Source organism: Falco rusticolus, chromosome 10 (genome assembly GCF_015220075.1).
Source record: "Falco rusticolus isolate bFalRus1 chromosome 10, bFalRus1.pri, whole genome shotgun sequence".
NCBI classification, from domain to species: domain Eukaryota; kingdom Metazoa; phylum Chordata; class Aves; order Falconiformes; family Falconidae; genus Falco; species Falco rusticolus.
In genome coordinates this window covers 31,309,210-31,325,388 of record NC_051196.1, presented here as the reverse complement: position 1 = coordinate 31,325,388, position 16,179 = coordinate 31,309,210, and the positions used below count along the sequence as shown (strand labels likewise).

The 16,179-nt window shown below is 39.7% G+C and overlaps 1 protein-coding gene across 3 annotated transcripts in view; it reads left to right on the top strand.

Annotated features, from left to right (window-relative positions):
• The first annotated feature begins 2,678 nt into the window (after positions 1-2,678).
• NCOA3 (nuclear receptor coactivator 3) overlaps positions 2,679-16,179 on the top strand; it is an 85,729-nt gene continuing 72,228 nt past the window's right edge. For all 3 annotated transcript variants that reach the window (XM_037403287.1, XM_037403286.1, XM_037403285.1), the window contains exon 1: positions 2,679-2,816. The gene's annotated coding sequence lies outside the window, so the exon portion shown is untranslated. The remainder of the gene's footprint in view (positions 2,817-16,179) is intronic.

Sequence of the window (16,179 nt, the reverse complement as noted above, 5' to 3'; positions counted from 1 at the left end):
CAGTGTTGGTTTTCTTTGCTGCTTATTCAATGTCAGAATAACTTTTCTCTTTAGTCCCTGTGATGTCTAGATGGTATTTTCAGGGTCTTTTGTACACCAGATATTCTCTTCAAGCCCGCCCAAACAGTCTGCAATCAATCTGCTGCAAACTATTAGTTAGTGTACATAAAAAATATCACAATAATAATACAGAAGTTAAAGGAAGTTAAAATTTTGCAGTCATCAAAAAGAGCCAGTTTAGGCCAAGAAAACCTGGTGGTAATGTGACAAACCTTAGTTCTGCTTAGCCTAGTTAGATAGGGAACCCAAGAATAAAGTTTCTTTATGAATGTAAAAAAAAATCCAATACCAAAGATTTTTTGCAACGACTTTAGGTTTGGGGGAGCAGAGAGGGTTGTTCTCTCATGTTATTTGTTTCTAATTTGGGAAAGGAAAAAGAGATGGAAAGCTATGTTTGTTCTGGAGTGTTACTGGAAAATGTCATAGCCTGGAAATGTGGTTTGATTTTTTTTTTTTTTTTTAATGAGGATGTTGTTACTATATCCATGCAAAACATTAAAAAAAAAAGGAAAAAAAAAGGAAAAAAAATCCTAGCAATAGATGGAATGGGAAGAAATCTAAGCTTATGTCAAACTTCTTGTAAGGAGTGCTTGACAATCATGGTAGGTTTTTTCTGTGTCTGAGCAGACAGCAATTAAATAGGCTGAAGAAAGAGGATGCTTCTCTTGCATTAATTGTCCAAACAGAAATTCATCTCTGAAAATTCAAGAGACAAATCAGTTACGTAGAGAGATGCCCATGTGGAATAGAAAACCTATTTTGGAGAAGACTAATAGGTGATGGAAAATGATTACTGACGGGTTATTGTCACAATAAAAATGAACTGGTAGTGTCCAAAAAGCAAGGTATGGGTCATGTTTCCCTACGCCTGTGTTTCTATTGGCCTTTTTTGACTGAGAAAATGTTGGCATGAGATTGGATTTAATTGGTATATTACACAAATTGAGCTTAAAGGCAAATATGTCTCTTGTGTATATCTCTGGCCAAATTTATAATACATTTAGGTTTCTAAAGACCGCTTTAAAAAGAATATGCACCAGCAGGTGGAGCAAATAGATAAAAAAGTTAAATGTTAGAGTTCTACAGCTATATTTATGATCAGCTTTTAAGAAAAGTATAAAAAAATTAGGGAGGTCTTAGGCATTTTTGTAGAGTGTCACATCTCAATGAAAAATGAAAGCACTTTTTATCACTGTATTCTTCATTATATAGAGTCAGACCTACCTCATCCACTCATAGTGGAAGAAGAGAACAACCTGCAGAAGCAGATAACCTGGAATGGGGGAAGTGGAATCATGGAAGAGCAGATCTCACATTTTCAGGAAATGCAACAGGACATCATCCCTTTTAAGGTACTCCAACAACACAAACTTTTTTCTGTTACGATAACATGATAGGGGATCTGTCCTTACCAGTTGGTTAAATTTGAGTTCTAAGTACAGACATTTATAATTGGTAGGTTCTCGTGTAGTATGCCTGCAAGGTAAGACCTAAGGTGGAGCTTGTTTTTCCAGAAATTGACATATTTGCATTTCTTTTATCTCGGGATTTTTTTTGTTTGTAATGCTTATTTCAGAGGTAGCTGGAGGCTCATGTTTTACCAGTAACTTGCTCATGGGCGCCTAACATAAGTTTAATAGATTTTTTTAATTTTATTTGGAATTTACTGGAAGGTGTACTTAATGGCTTTACTTGTCTGTCCATCTTGAATATTAATTGTGGCTATGGTCTTTAATGAGCTCCATATGAATAGCTTGGCAGGACTTAAGTCTGTGCTTTTTCATTATTTCACACTTTATAAGCTTTCAAAATAAAAAGAGCATTTTTGTATGGCTGCTTTATGAGTACCTAAACTGAGGTATACTGTTCTCCACAAACCCTATTTTAGTCTGCAAAGTTTTAAATACTCGTTTAAAAAAGTTTATGAAGATAATATTTACGCAAGCGAACCGTGGCGTAGGAAGGCTGTGTAAGTTCCCAGCCCTTCGTATCCTTGCCTTGCTTTTTTCCAACAGCAAGTGACCTGCTGAGTTAGTTTGAAAACCATCTTTGACACATACCCGAAGTAGGGAGTAACTGAAGCTGTTTGCACGTCATTAAACGTTCACTTCAACAGACTGCGTTTTCCTTTATGGATACGGGGGAAAAACGGTAGTTGGTGTAGCAACGCTCCGCAGGCGTTCCTGAGCTGCGCCTTTCCCCGCGGCGCTGTGTGCAGGGCAGGCACCCCGGCGTCCTTCAACCCGCCGTGCACACAACCCGCTCCGTTACAAGCACCGTACTGCTGCGACCCCGTGGCCCCCGCCCGGCGGCAGCGCTGATACCGGGCACGGCCATTGCCCACCTCGCGTTTCACCGGCGGGGCTGTATGGCAGGCGGGGGGCACGCATGCCTGCGGTGCCTGGCGCTGGAGCTTCCCCCGGGACCTGCGGGGGACCGGCGGGACCGGGCCGCGGCGCGGGAAGCGGACGGGGCCCCGCCCCGCAGGGGCCGCTGGGAGCGGTGGCGGAGCAAGCGGCCGCGGCCGGGCGGGAACTGCAAGTGCCGTGATGCCCCGCGCGGGGCGGGAGCAGGTCCCGTGAGCGCCCGCGCGGGGCCGTACTACAGGTCCCACCGTGCCTCGCGCCGCCCGGTGGCTCCTCTCGGGGAGGCTGGTTCCTATTTAAATCTAGGCAGCGAGGAAAATGGCGGCGAGAGGTTGAGTGTGGGGGAGACAGGGAGAAGGAGACGTAGCCGAGCCTTGGCTCCTTTCCCAGGTGAGTGGGGTTTGGAGGGAGGGAGCAGCGAGTGGAGGGAGGAGAGTTCGCGCTCGTGTTCCCCAGCTTCTGGCGCTGGGGTGGGACTGGGATGGGTGAGGGAGGGCTGCCCCTCGCCGGGAACGGGAGCAGCCTGGGGCTGGCCCTGAGGGGCGGCTCTCTCCTCTCCCGCTCGCCCCCCTCCCCAATATGGATGTGCCTCCCTGAGGGGAGGCGGGCGGGGAGCGCGGGCGGGTTGTGTGTGAGGAGCAATCCCAGGGCTGGGGATGAGGGGATTCCCGGGGCAGCGCGTAAACGCCGTTACCTCTTTCTAACCATTGTAACTTTAGCGCTGAGTGTAGTTAGACGGGGGAGTGTAGTTATTCCTGAGCGGGCGGTGGGCGCCTGGCGTGGAGCTAAGGCTGCCCGTACGCGGGGCGGCGCGGATCTGAGCGGGGCGAGTTCGGGTGGAGGTTCCTCATGGAGCGGCGGGACCGGGGGTCGCTGTGGATTTGCCTTTAGAACCGCCTGAGCCTCAGGCTCCTCAGCCGCGCCGAGGCTGCGCGGGGTGAAATACCTGGGCTGGAATGGCCCCATCTGCCGTTCGGCCGGGTTTATCTGATACTGAGGCGGTTCCAGAGACCTTCATATCTGCATTCTCCTGCTGATCATCCTGTAGCCTCGGTAAGTTTCAGAGGTGACTTCTCTTGTCTCCGGTAACAAGCGATGAGAAATACTGCAAATAAAAGCTTAATTTCCATGCCTTTTACCCATTTTTGCCTCACAGCTGCAATGAAACTGTGCCGTTTGGGGATGGAGACGAGAAATAATTATTTTCTCCTGAGGTCACTAGGAGAGTACCATTGTAGGTGTTACTGGTTCTGGGGTATAAATGGGGTGAATATGGGTGGGGATTTTGTCTGAGGTTGACATAATTCCCAGAGTCCTCTTTGTTTGGTGCTAAAGTTGGTTGGTTGTGGTTTCTGCTCCTACTCTTAAGCACAGTCAGGTTTCCTTTCAAAAAAGGAGCTTCCCACTTTGTCAGCTCATCCAGTGAGCACAGTTTTAAATCAGTCTCTTCTAATCAGGTAGTACCTCCTTGCTCTTTAACCTATTAAGAAAAAAAAATCTGATTCTGCCTTTAATTCGTTTATCTGAAAGTTGACAGAAAATATTATGTTGGATTCTATCTGGACTAACAAGAAAAAACTGAAGCAGGTCTGGAAGTGTGAGAGACAGTATTGTCTAGCTACGTGGTGTCTATAATACAGTTAAAATGGACACAAAATAAGCTTAAAATTCTGTCATCACTATTTAAAAAAATAAATATTTTCTCATGTAATATTTTGGACTTATAATGAGCTGCTACACATGAGACAAAGATGTGTATGTGCTAAATATATATACGAGATAGCTTCATAATTACAAATAGTGTCGGAGTGAAAGCCCCAGCACAAGAGCTTGGGTTTAGAGGAAACAGACAAAATTGCGGGTTGTGGTTTTGGGCTTTTTTGGTGTGTTTTGTGTGTGTGTGGTGTTTGTTTGTTTGAACTAGACTGCATGATAACGTACAGTAATTGTATATACTCTTAGCAGTTGTTGTAATGGGCTGTTTAACTGACTGTTGTTCAGAATTTCACTCAACTCTGTTAGTACTACTATTTTTTAATTTTTTTATTTTTTAATTAGTACCAGTGGATTTGCTGCTGTGATATGAAGATAGAGGTTGGGAAATAGAGGAAGTGATAGCAGACAGAATAAACCCAGTGTTCAGGCTCGCTTTAAGTACCGTTCCTGATGACAGTGTGCTGTTTCCAGTCAGCTTTTATTTAGCATATGAGTTGTGTGGGGTTTGGGTTTGGTGTTTTGTGTGTTGTTTTTTTGGGTTTTTTTTTTAATTCTTCATTTGAAACCCCTATTCACCTGGGCTTTGAATTTATTAACTTGGAAGTTTGCATTGTCTGCTTATCAATTCTTTGCATAGTATCACTGAGACTAATGTATAGTTGAGACAAAATTCAGAATAGGAAGGAGAAGGAAATCTATTTTACAATAGAACATTATCTTTTGATCATGGGCTTTTTTTCATTAATAATAGAGAAGAAATCACAGTCAAAACCTTCAAGATTAATTTCTATGTTACAGTTGCCTAGAAAAGGGTGTCTTCTTTTTTTTTTTCTTTTTTAAAGAACCCTGAGAATGAAGTGGTGTCTAGGTTATGTTTGTCTGCAAAATCAAGCCATTGGTAGCATGTAAAATGATATTGGACACTACAGTCTGACACTGGAGGTTGCTTCAACTGCATTTAAATGAGCCTCCCTCGAAGAGGTGATCTTGAATGACTGTAGGATACAGGAGATTCTGCATTATATTCATGGAAGGTTTTTGATTTTGAGTGTTCAGAAATATCTTAAATATTCTTCTGACTTGTTTTTATACTAAAAAATGGAGGGGAGGGGAGGAGTAGTGTTCTCTATGCCAAGGACATGAGAGGGTGGTGAAAAATATCTAAACCTGACTGCTGGGGCAGCATGCTTGTGTGCTTTTTTCTCTGACAAGATCTATTGATGTTTCTAAATGTAGTGTATTGGGAAAGAGGCAATTGTGATTGAATTTTACTGATACTGATTTAAATCTGCTATGGATTCTACTTCCACTTGGATTTTTATATGCTGCATTTAAGGGAAGATACATGAAAATTTTTTTACCCCATGTAATGGTAGGTATACTTCAGATGGACCCTATTACTTCAATAATGCTTTTAATTTAATTGATGACTTACAGTTGACAGTTATCAATAAGCTTATTTTCTTTGCAGTGGAAGAGAATTACCTTGCCTCCAAACACAATTGCATGAGGGATTTTTAGTATTTTGTGTGCAGTGTGTGGAATTATTGTTGGTGAGGTTTTATGCTTTTAGATGTAGATGCACATTTTTCTTTTATGTTGTCTAGAGCTGGCTGCATTTCTGACACTGTACAGAGGTAAGAAAAAGGCACTTGCTTAAGACAGCATGCTATTTAAATGACAGGGAGAAGAGGGCAAGGGGGCCTCCATTGGTTTTACTGCTCATTTTCCTTAGGCTCTAGAAAGTCAGGCTTGTTACTGCTGCTGCTGAGCTTAGGATATGGTGTAAGTCTCATACTGCTAAGGTTGTGACTGCTTTTGCAATATACTTGAAGAGTCAGCTCTACAGGTATCTAACTACGGTTAAGTGTTCCCTGACTTTGTGTGGTTTGTGTGTGGGAGTTGTTGGTGTTTTTTGCTTTGATTTCATTTTGGTCACGTTCCCACCTCCACAGCCCCACCCCTGACTTTGTCACCTTTACTGTTAAATGTGAGTATGTTAGGTCAGGTGTAGTCAAACTGTTTGTCTAACTTTCTTTGTTAGGTTATGCATCATTGCCCTATTGGAAATTTTAAAGGCTTTCTTACTATTGTTGAGTTCTTTTTTGAAGATTACTAACATAACTTGAAGTCTAAAACCATAACAACTGCATTTCATGGATGAGATTGTTCTAGAAATCTTAAAACACTGTAAAAATTACGCAGAACATGTTGAAATTGTTAGGTCAGGGCAAGCAATCATCGAAGTTGTTACACATATGGCTGAACTGCATAGCAGTTTTGCCCTGATTTATCAGGTGCACCTGAAAATGGGAGAGGAGGGAGAAGAGGAAGGCTGCAGAACAATAAAACTGTTATACTGCTAGCCATAATAACTAGCACCTGAATTAGCCTTGGTTGAGTATGACGCTTTGTCACAAAGCCTGAACCCTTCGCTGTTTCCACATTTCTGTGCATGTCAAAATGTGTCAGAGCCATGGAATGAGATAATCTAATATCACAGGCATACCCAGAAGGCCTTTTAGAGGCACGTTTTCAAGGTGGGTTTATCTATGTAGTTGCATGGAATATTCTGTATGTGACTTCTGAAAAAAAAAAATGTTTTCCCCCTTCTTCTGTTCTCTGCTGTATGTGAGAAAATCAGTTGTCTGGTTTTTCAAAGGCAACAGCAAAACAGGTTGCGTGGCTGAAAGTATTATCAATATGTTTCTTTTGGGTAGTTGAGTTGTAGCCTAACACATATCTTTCCCCACCCCCCCCCTCCCTTGGCAGGTAGGAGGGGGACTGAGTAGGATAGGGCAGAAAGAAAAAGCAGAAGTACCTTTTATCTCCCTAGTCTCAGAGACTGTGAGGCTATTTAATGTATCGATGAAACTTGCTCTTTGGGATTTGCTTTGTTTGCCTAACACCTTCACAGGGCTACACGCGTGCTTTTTCTTGTGAACTTTTAGGTGAGGTGAAATAGAACGAGATACCTTGTCTTCTGTGATTCCAGTAGATTTCTCTCAGCAAACACAAATGGTAAAAATTAAATTTTCCAGAGTATTTATGATTAGGCCATACAAACATGGTTTTGAATGACACTACAAGTATCAAAGATTGTGTGGACTGTTACCTTCAACAAATACAATTCTTAAATTGTTTCTAATGGAAATTCTAATATCTTCGTTAACCTGGGTTTTACCCTAGTTAGAAATACATGCAGAAGAGCAGTTAGTGAATGTGGGAAAGGGAAGAAAAAATTATTCTTAGGAAAACTACCCAGACTAGGGAAAAACAAGCCAAAATCTGTTGTCTAAAGAGTATTTGCCAGTTGTCTTTGCTGAAGAAAACAACTTCCAGATTAGGTATTTCTGCCTGCCACTTTCCCAGCATAGAATAAAGCAGATCAGCATGTGTGTTCAAAACAATTGTCAAAGGCTTGCTTGAAAGCTTACCCAGTTCACTTAAGCATTCCTTTACAATGCCAGTGTTTGTCTGGGTCATGAGTGCAACAGAACTGATGCAGTACCTTTTTTTTTTCCCCCTAAGGCAACTGTAGCAAAACTGTTAATTCATATGTTGCACTCCTTCCAAGTGTCCTAGATCACCCATTTATCTTTGTAGTTGATCACAAGCTAGACAAGACTTCAGTGTCACCATGCTGTGTCTAGGGAAGCATCTCTCTTCCTGTTACTGAACCAAGTCAGGTATAGTTGTGATGATATCCTGTGATGCTGTATTAAATAAATCTTTTCTTGGAGGTAAGAGGAGATCATGTATATGACTGTCGATGTGCTAAATGTATTTCCTTCTTTACCCTCATTAACAGGTGATTTTGAACTTTAAAGGAAAAATAACTCTTTATTCCAGATCATATAGTATGCTTTTATAAACAATTTTAGTAGTGTCTAATGGTTGTTATCTTTACCTAATGAAGAGGGAGGATAAGAGCTTTAAGACAAAGGATCTGTCATAATGCTTAATGGGAAACTTCTTAGCAGCTTTTTTTCACAATGAAACCATTATGTTAAATATACTGACTGTATCATAACTTTAACTCAGTGGTTTCAGGTAATGCATTAAAATACAAGCTGTGCTGTCCCTTCTAGGCTTTCACAATATTAAGTCATGAGATATCAAGCCCCTGAGGGAGGAGTTGGTGGAGATATAAAATACAACTCCCACCCCCCAATTCTTGCGGGTTAATCCCCCACCCCCCAGTTCTCAATTCTTTTAAAACCAAAATGGAGGTTTCAAACTCTTTGTTTTTCTAGAAGCCTGAACTTTCATAACTGTTGTGACAAACTTGAGAATTTGTGTTTGTGTTGTGTTTTTTTTTTTTTTTTTTTTAAAAAGCTATAACTCGTTGATAATGTTCCCAGTCTACCAGATGGTGTAATATTGAAATCTGTTAGTAATGGGTTGCATGGTAAAATCAAGCACGCTGCTGCTTATCCCATGTTTTTCTGAACTGCAAAAAGTGAATAGGTAAATATACTTGTTCTGCAAGGACAACGCAAATCTGGCTTACAGGCATCAGCCACTGCAAAACTACTGTTGTAGTTTTTATGCACTGTTTTGGACTCATCTTTTCATTAAAGACATAACAAGAACATAAACTTAGGAAGAAATTTGAAAAATAGTTGAAGTATTTCTGATGTTTCACTGTGCCAAAGAATGACGAAGGAATGGAAGCTTACACTAGTGATGTATGGGGTTTGTTTTTTTTTTTTTCTGGAAAGCCTCTGAATTTTTGTTTTTCTAAGACTTAGGCAGGTCTGTTACTGCTCTTAGGTCTAGCTAGAGCACAAGGTATGAAGTGGTGTAGCATAAGACTAAGCAGCTATTTCTATCTTATATAAGCAAATGAGTAGTAAGCTCTAAGGGTGCTATTTTACTATTTACTTTCTGTGTAAATGAGTGAAATGTAACTTTAAAAATCTTGTGAGGAAAATATCTCTGGTATATAGATGAGCTCCTTTCTTGAGTTGCATAAGCAGTAGTTCACTTTTTTCTTTTAGACTGCTTATTGTTCTTCTTAAAAGATTTTTATCGCTGTAGGTCTAGAAAGGAACCTTTCTAGACTGCATGGGTTTAATGTTTTTTTGTTAGTTCCCATTGCCAAATATTGATCAGCTGAGTCATTTACGTATAGATAATGGTGTGAAGTCAAATCCAGCTTCCAGTGTTGATTCAACGTGAAAAGTTTGGTTATAAAATTACTTATGAACAGATTTGCTTGAAGTATATCAATCAGCTTCTGGTTAACTCTTATATGAATGATCCTGGAAATCATAAATGTCTTTCAGATGCTTTCTTAGTTAGCATGAATGTGAGGAAATTATTCTTCTGGGAAGTCTCTAATAAAATGCAGTTAGAACTTCTTATCCATGCACACTTACGAAAATATAACAATTTGGTGGTGTTGCTGTACGTACTGTATTTTCTTTATGGTTACCTTACATCTAATAACAGAATGCCCTGCCTCACTGAAACATCCTGAAGTGATAGAACAGGTAATGGAGCAGGGAGTTTGTTGCTCTATCTGTTAATGCAAGGGTTAAGCAGAAGGCAGAAGTAAGCAATTTACTTAAAAATAATAAAAAAGTGAGATGCACCTTCTTTACTCCAGTACTGTGAAGTAACTTTTTATTGTTCAGAAGTCAATTAAAGGGCAGTTTTGAGTCCTTCAGACTGGTGCAGAACAAAAACCTATAGCAAAGATAGCATTCCCCTGTTTCTACCTTGTGCACTCAAATAGACATTCTGACACCTTGCTGATTGCCCTATGGAGTGTATTAATGTCTTAATGTTGTTGATTTTTATTAAACGCCTCAGCTGTGTTTTCATCCCGTTCTCTGGAGGCTAGTGAGTCCCAGGAAAAGGGAAACATCTGTGCTCAGTGCTGTTTGCTACTATGTGTGTGAGTGGGTAGCAGTTAATGTAGTCTACTTGGATAAACTTTTTCTAAAACTTCTTAGGCAACTGTTGAGAGTGTACACATACAGGTGCATGTGCACACACACAGAGTCAGTATGTAAAAGTGCTGTATTGTTTCTTGGAAGTTTATGGAAGTAGTAGTAAAAGTTCAAAAAGTAATTTGTTCCTCTTAGTCACAACTATGACTTCAAAATGGTTATTCATTCTTAGCAGCTTACATGTTAAGGAGATGATTTAAAACAGAAATTTGCAATTACTTGTTTGCCAGTGACTTGGAATAGACTTTTCAGACCTCTTCCCCTACATTAACGATATTTTTTCCCTCCTTAAAGGCTGGGTTAAAGAGTTAGGTGGAAGTAGGGAATTACAGCTTATGTTGCATAGCATTGTCTTTTGTTCGTCTCTGCACAGCTGCCTGCCAGCAGGTCAGCCCCTAGGCTGTACCTGTGTGTGGGGTTATTCCTCCCTAGGTGCAGGACCCTACGCTTGCCTTTGTTGAACTTCATTAGGTTCCTCTCCCTCCCAAACTTTCTGGCCTGTCCAGGTCTCACTGAATGGCAGTGCAGCCATCTGGTGTATCAGCCACTCCTCCCAGTTCTGCACCATCAGCAAACTTGCTGAGGGTATGCTTTGTCCCTTCATTCAGGTCATTGATGAATAAGTCTTAGTCTGCTGTACTTCTCATTTAAGCATAATTTTGTGGTAGCCTTTTAAACAAGAAAATGTAAAAGAACACATGGATTCAAGACACTTTAAAAGTATGTTTCTTGGTTGCGTACCACTTTGATGTCATGTGCTGGCACGTGCATTGGTTTTGCTTGGTAAGTAACTTACGTTTCCTTATTTGAAAGTTTCATTTTCCCATTAAAATCTCTGAATGGGAAATAACATTTTTAGGCAGTAATTGATAGAATCCCTTCTTAGTCAGTAAAGTATTTATCTAGTCATACATAGCTCTCAAGGCAACCAAAGCAAGAGTACTTAATCTGCAGATTGTTCTCTTGATTAAAATGGAACAAAACCAGCACCTCTGTTAACCTAGAATGTCCATTTGATCCCCCCTTAAAAGGAAAGCAGTTATTTTGATCAGTGCACAGAAAACTGAGGAAAGAAAGTGTCTGTGCTGTCTGGAGTAGCTTTTGAAGACTCCTGTATTACACCTGTGGGTCTTCTGTTGAACCCCCTAATATTTTGGTGATGCATGTTCATAGCTCATAAACAAGACATGTAGAGGTGAGGTGTAGAACTGGTGCTAGCAAACTTGCCAGACTTCTATTTGCTGTGCTAGAGATCATAAGAAGGTAGCAGGGATGATAAGTGGGATCCAGTGAGAGGTAAAATGAGCGGAGATTTGAGGAAATTCAAGGAGAGCCATCTCTTGATAGGGGCAGAATAGCTTGCATTGTCATCCAGTTTATTTTTTTGTTCAAATGTACAGCTACACGGTTGCTTCATCTTCTCTTACCCATCTGTTTGTGGCTGGACCTCAGATGACCTCTGTCAAGAGATGAATATGTAGTATGATAATATTTCAGATGGGCCAAGCAATGTTTTTGGTATATGAGCAATGTTTTTTTTCCTTCCACATCCTAGTAGTGCTTTATAATGATGGAATTTTGCTTAAACTAAAGATTCTGTCTGGGCAGAACTGTAAGGTAGTTTGAGCTGTACATTTGAGTAAGCTTTTTAAAAATCTTTTCAACCAGTGGAAATTTCCAAGCTTCACAAAAACAAAACAAAAAAACCAACCCCCCCAAAAAAAAGATTTTAAGTTCTGGTCTAGTAACAGCTTTGCAAGAAGAGAAAAATATGAAAAGGAACCGCAGACATTCTGGATGTCAGCCTGCGAAATTTTCCACTATTTCCTTTAATAACATGCAGGCATGCTTATATTGCTGGAATTTCAGTTAGAAGTCTCATTCTGACAGAAACTTCAAGCTACTTGATGAGCAAATGCTCCCTGAAAATGAATTGTCAAGAAAAAAAGTTCTTACTTGCAAGAACGGCCATAAACCACTCCCATGCTGGTTACCAACTACCGATCATATTAATCTTGCCTTCACTTTCTTGGTTTACAGTTTAACTGTTACTATTACTAGATGATTACTGCCAGGTGATGGTCTGTCTCTTTTTGCTTCAGATATTAATTCTAGACTAACATTTCCAATAAGGACTGTATGTTGCTAGAAGTCTTAATTGTCATATCTTTGATATACTAAAGGAAGAAAGACATTAGGAAACATATCCTGTTCTAATCATATTCATTTTTAAAGTAGTTAACTTTAAAACCTATTTAATGGTTATTTATAAAATTATTGTAGCTTCAGCTACATTGGTGAAAATCAAACTGAAGTGATCTGCAGGTTCAGCCTCATTTGTCTACCTGGAAGCTCTTTTCTGTTTAAGAAGTTCTTGTTTACCAAATGGCTCCCTGACCTTTCTCCAAGATCTAGAGGACTCTACTTTGAATGTGCCTTGTCTTTCTGTCACTACAGATATTCATTGTTGACTTATGCTCTTTTGGATGAGGGCCTAAAGAATCCTTTATATAATGGGTTGAGGGTTTTTTTTTTTTTTTTACTTAAATGCTGGGGTGGGAGCTAAGGTGGTATATTGTGCAAAAAGCAAGCAACATCTCAACAGACTGATTTCTTTCCAGTACTAATTGAAAATATAAATCCAGAGCACTTTAAATGCATTTCTGTGGAATACTCTTTCCAAGGCAGCGTGGTACACATTTGCATGTCTCAGGCCAAGTCAGGGCTATTGTGCATCCTTCCTGTTACCTCTCCTCCCCTCGCTCTGGGACTGAGCCCCTTGCAGTCAGCAAACAGTTTTAACTCAAAATTGTCCATTCCCTCCTTCCTGCCAACAAAAAATCCTGAACCCCAAAACCAAACAAAACCACCCAGGCAATGTCTGGCTGTCAGTTCACTCCTAGTTGCACAAACACCAGTACTAGTGCAAGGGAATGGGTCGGGTGGGACTAGAGCAGCTCTATCAAAACATAAACTGGATGGAGTTGCTGTAAAACATTGTTTTCAGAAACAAATGTATTATAGTAGAGAGATTCAGGTACTACCTGGGTGTTGGAGAAATTCAGCACCCTTTGTCTACCCTGGGGTTGTAACTAGAAAGAGCTGGTGGAGTTAGTAATTATGTATTATTACTGGTAGTTCCTTACCTATTGTATCTGCACTGGAAAACTAATTTCACTTAAGTCAATAGGGATTAAGTAGGTATATTGAGTGCTGTTCTGAAAACTGATGTTGAGAAACCTGCAAATATTTAATGTGTATTTGTTACTACTGTAGTGCATGTACATATTGCTAAGCAAAATAACTTGCTGAAAGGGGTAACTACTGCAATAATTCTATTTTGGGGTAGAATTAATCTATCAAATGGATAACATCTGTAGAGACTCAGAAGATCAGTACCCCCAAGCTGTTGGGTCAAGGGTTGAAAGATTTTTAACAGGACTGTAGGATTAGACTTAACCTCTTAACATAACCTGCACAGCTAGGACAAAATAAACAATTACATGCAAAGCTGAAGACAAATTATTGTACTCTGATGAAAGTATGTTTACTATAGGAATCTATTGCTAAATAGAAACATACTCAATGTTTATATGAACACTTGTTCAAAAGGAATCTGTCAATGCCTTTATACAGATTGATAGGACATAGGTCAATTTAGAATATAGCCATCTTACCTGCAACTTCACAGAAGTGATGGAAGTGGGAAGGGTGGCACATAGCAGTAATCGACAGGATCATCAGTCTCAATACTTTTTTGAGCCAAGGTGGCAGTCTTTCCAGACCTCCAGAAGCAACACAGCTGAACCCTTTTGGTTGGTAATTGTACTATGACACATGATTGCCAAAATACTTTTATTGTTTTTTGGATTTAGGGCCCTGTTGAATGTCTGCTTAGTATTATCTGGGAACTTTTTTTTCTGTTTTCTATCTTTAGGTTGCAGTTATGGATGCAGGGGCTCCTCAGCCAGGTTTCAGGACAGGTACTTGACTGACTGAATTAACTTGGACCAGATTCTTTACATTGGAGTGTCCAAAAGCCTTTTTTAAAGTATATGACTGTACTTGTAACTGGAATTAACTCTTAGCTGACACACAGGTTCCACTGGTATGGAGGTTCAGCAAATATTTTCCCTTAGGATAAGGGCAAACCCATGAAGTGAGCGGACTTGATCAGAGGCAAAGCAATCCTAACTCTTGTTTCAGATTAGAATACAGCAATGTTTTAGCTATAATACAATCTCTTGAACATCAACAAACTATGAAACTTATATGATGGGCCTTTTCTGATGGTTTAAGAAAAAGATGGGTCATGGAGCTGCAGTTTAATTGTAAAGTAAACTTCCTAATGTCTGACTGTTAGGTTATAATTAACTGTTCATTAGTCCATTGTCTTTAAACAGAAATGGTTCTACTGAGCATTTCTGTTACCTAGAATTGAAGAGGGCTAGTTATTTCATTTTTACTGATATTTCTGTAATGATTCACCTTTTTCTTCCTCTTTCAGAGCTCACAAGAACTAGCAGCATCCTATGTACAGAAAAAAAACCTTAGGTTTTTTTTTTCACTATTCCTTAGGGTCAAGTTGGTTTGAAAGTTTATTCAAGGTGATGAGGTTGCACAGGTGAGACTGAATATCCTGGCATGCAAAAATAATCCATTGTGGTTGCATTTTGCATTGTTTGATGCAGCAGGGCTCCATAAAGTTTATTTGTATTGGAGGATCTGAGAAAAGACAACAAGCTTCCTTAGTTGTGTGCTTTTGCAAGGTTTTCTTCAGTGGACTCATTTCCTGGACCAAAGACTGCTCTCTGGATTAACACACTGAGTAGCTTTAACTTTCAGTAGTGCATTATTTTAGGGTACCTTATTTAACTCTAGCATGATGTGGGCTTGTATAGCCTTAGTTGCTTCTATTCATACAGAGTATTCAGTGTCTACCACAGCACAAGGGGTTTTTGAAATAATTCTAAAAAAAAAATAATCTAGTAACTTCCACCTTAAATATTGAGACACTAATACAGGGTAGATGTACTTATTATGGATCTGTTGCACCAGATTGGTGGTGTCAGCTGAGGATGTACCACATTTGTGGTGGTGTTACTATGGCAACTGCTTTCTAAGAGCTGTCTCAAGGTCACTCATCAGTTGTAGCCTGGAGTGCTTGCTGCTTAAGCAAAATACCTACACCAAACAATTCAGGAAATGATCACTCTGCTTTGAGAAAGCAACAATAGGGATGCAAAGCAGTATTTTATTTTTGGGTTGAGGGAAAGGAGATTCTCTTTAATTACTCTGTATATTCATTGGTTGGATATTTGAAGGCTCTTAGAAACATTGAGGGGCAGATTTTAGTTGAAATGTAAATAGTACATAATCTAATATTAATTATGTGAAGATTGTCTTATTTAAAAAGCAAATCAAAACAACAACAAAAAACATAGAACCTGTAGAAGCTGAAGAACTTGAAATTAGTGACCAAGCCTGAAGTTTACGGGGCAAAAATGACTGCCTATGCCAGTGAAAACTTAAGATGAGATAGTGAAAACTTATGCTGAGTTGAGAATTTAGTTTCTTATACTTATGGGCTTCTTTTATGAAACATCCAGATGCATTCCCACACCTAAATCTTTGTGGATGTAGTTAGAGAATGTCAAATACACCAAGCAGCATTTTCAGTCTAATGCACAGTGATTCAGAGATAAGGCTAGAGAAGGGGTTTGTTCATGAAGTGGATCTTTGTGTTTGAGGTTACAAGAGATTCTTTTATATTACATGCATAAAGTTGAATCCACTAGACTAAAACTTGATTAGAATGACAAAGTGCTATTTCCTTAGTTTGGATAGTTACCTGACTAGTTTTATGTGGCTTTTTGGTTGGTTTTCCTTTTTGGATTTAATGTTGCTTCTCTTCTTTCCTCTTGCCTCATTTCGTGGACTAAAATAGTGGTACAGGAGCAACAGAAGCAGCCATTAGATTCAGCAGTTGATATTATGGCTGACTACATCTCAAACCTCTTTCAAAAAGTGGTAAGCTTTTGTTTTGAAAACATAACTTATTCAGACAGCAATTTAAC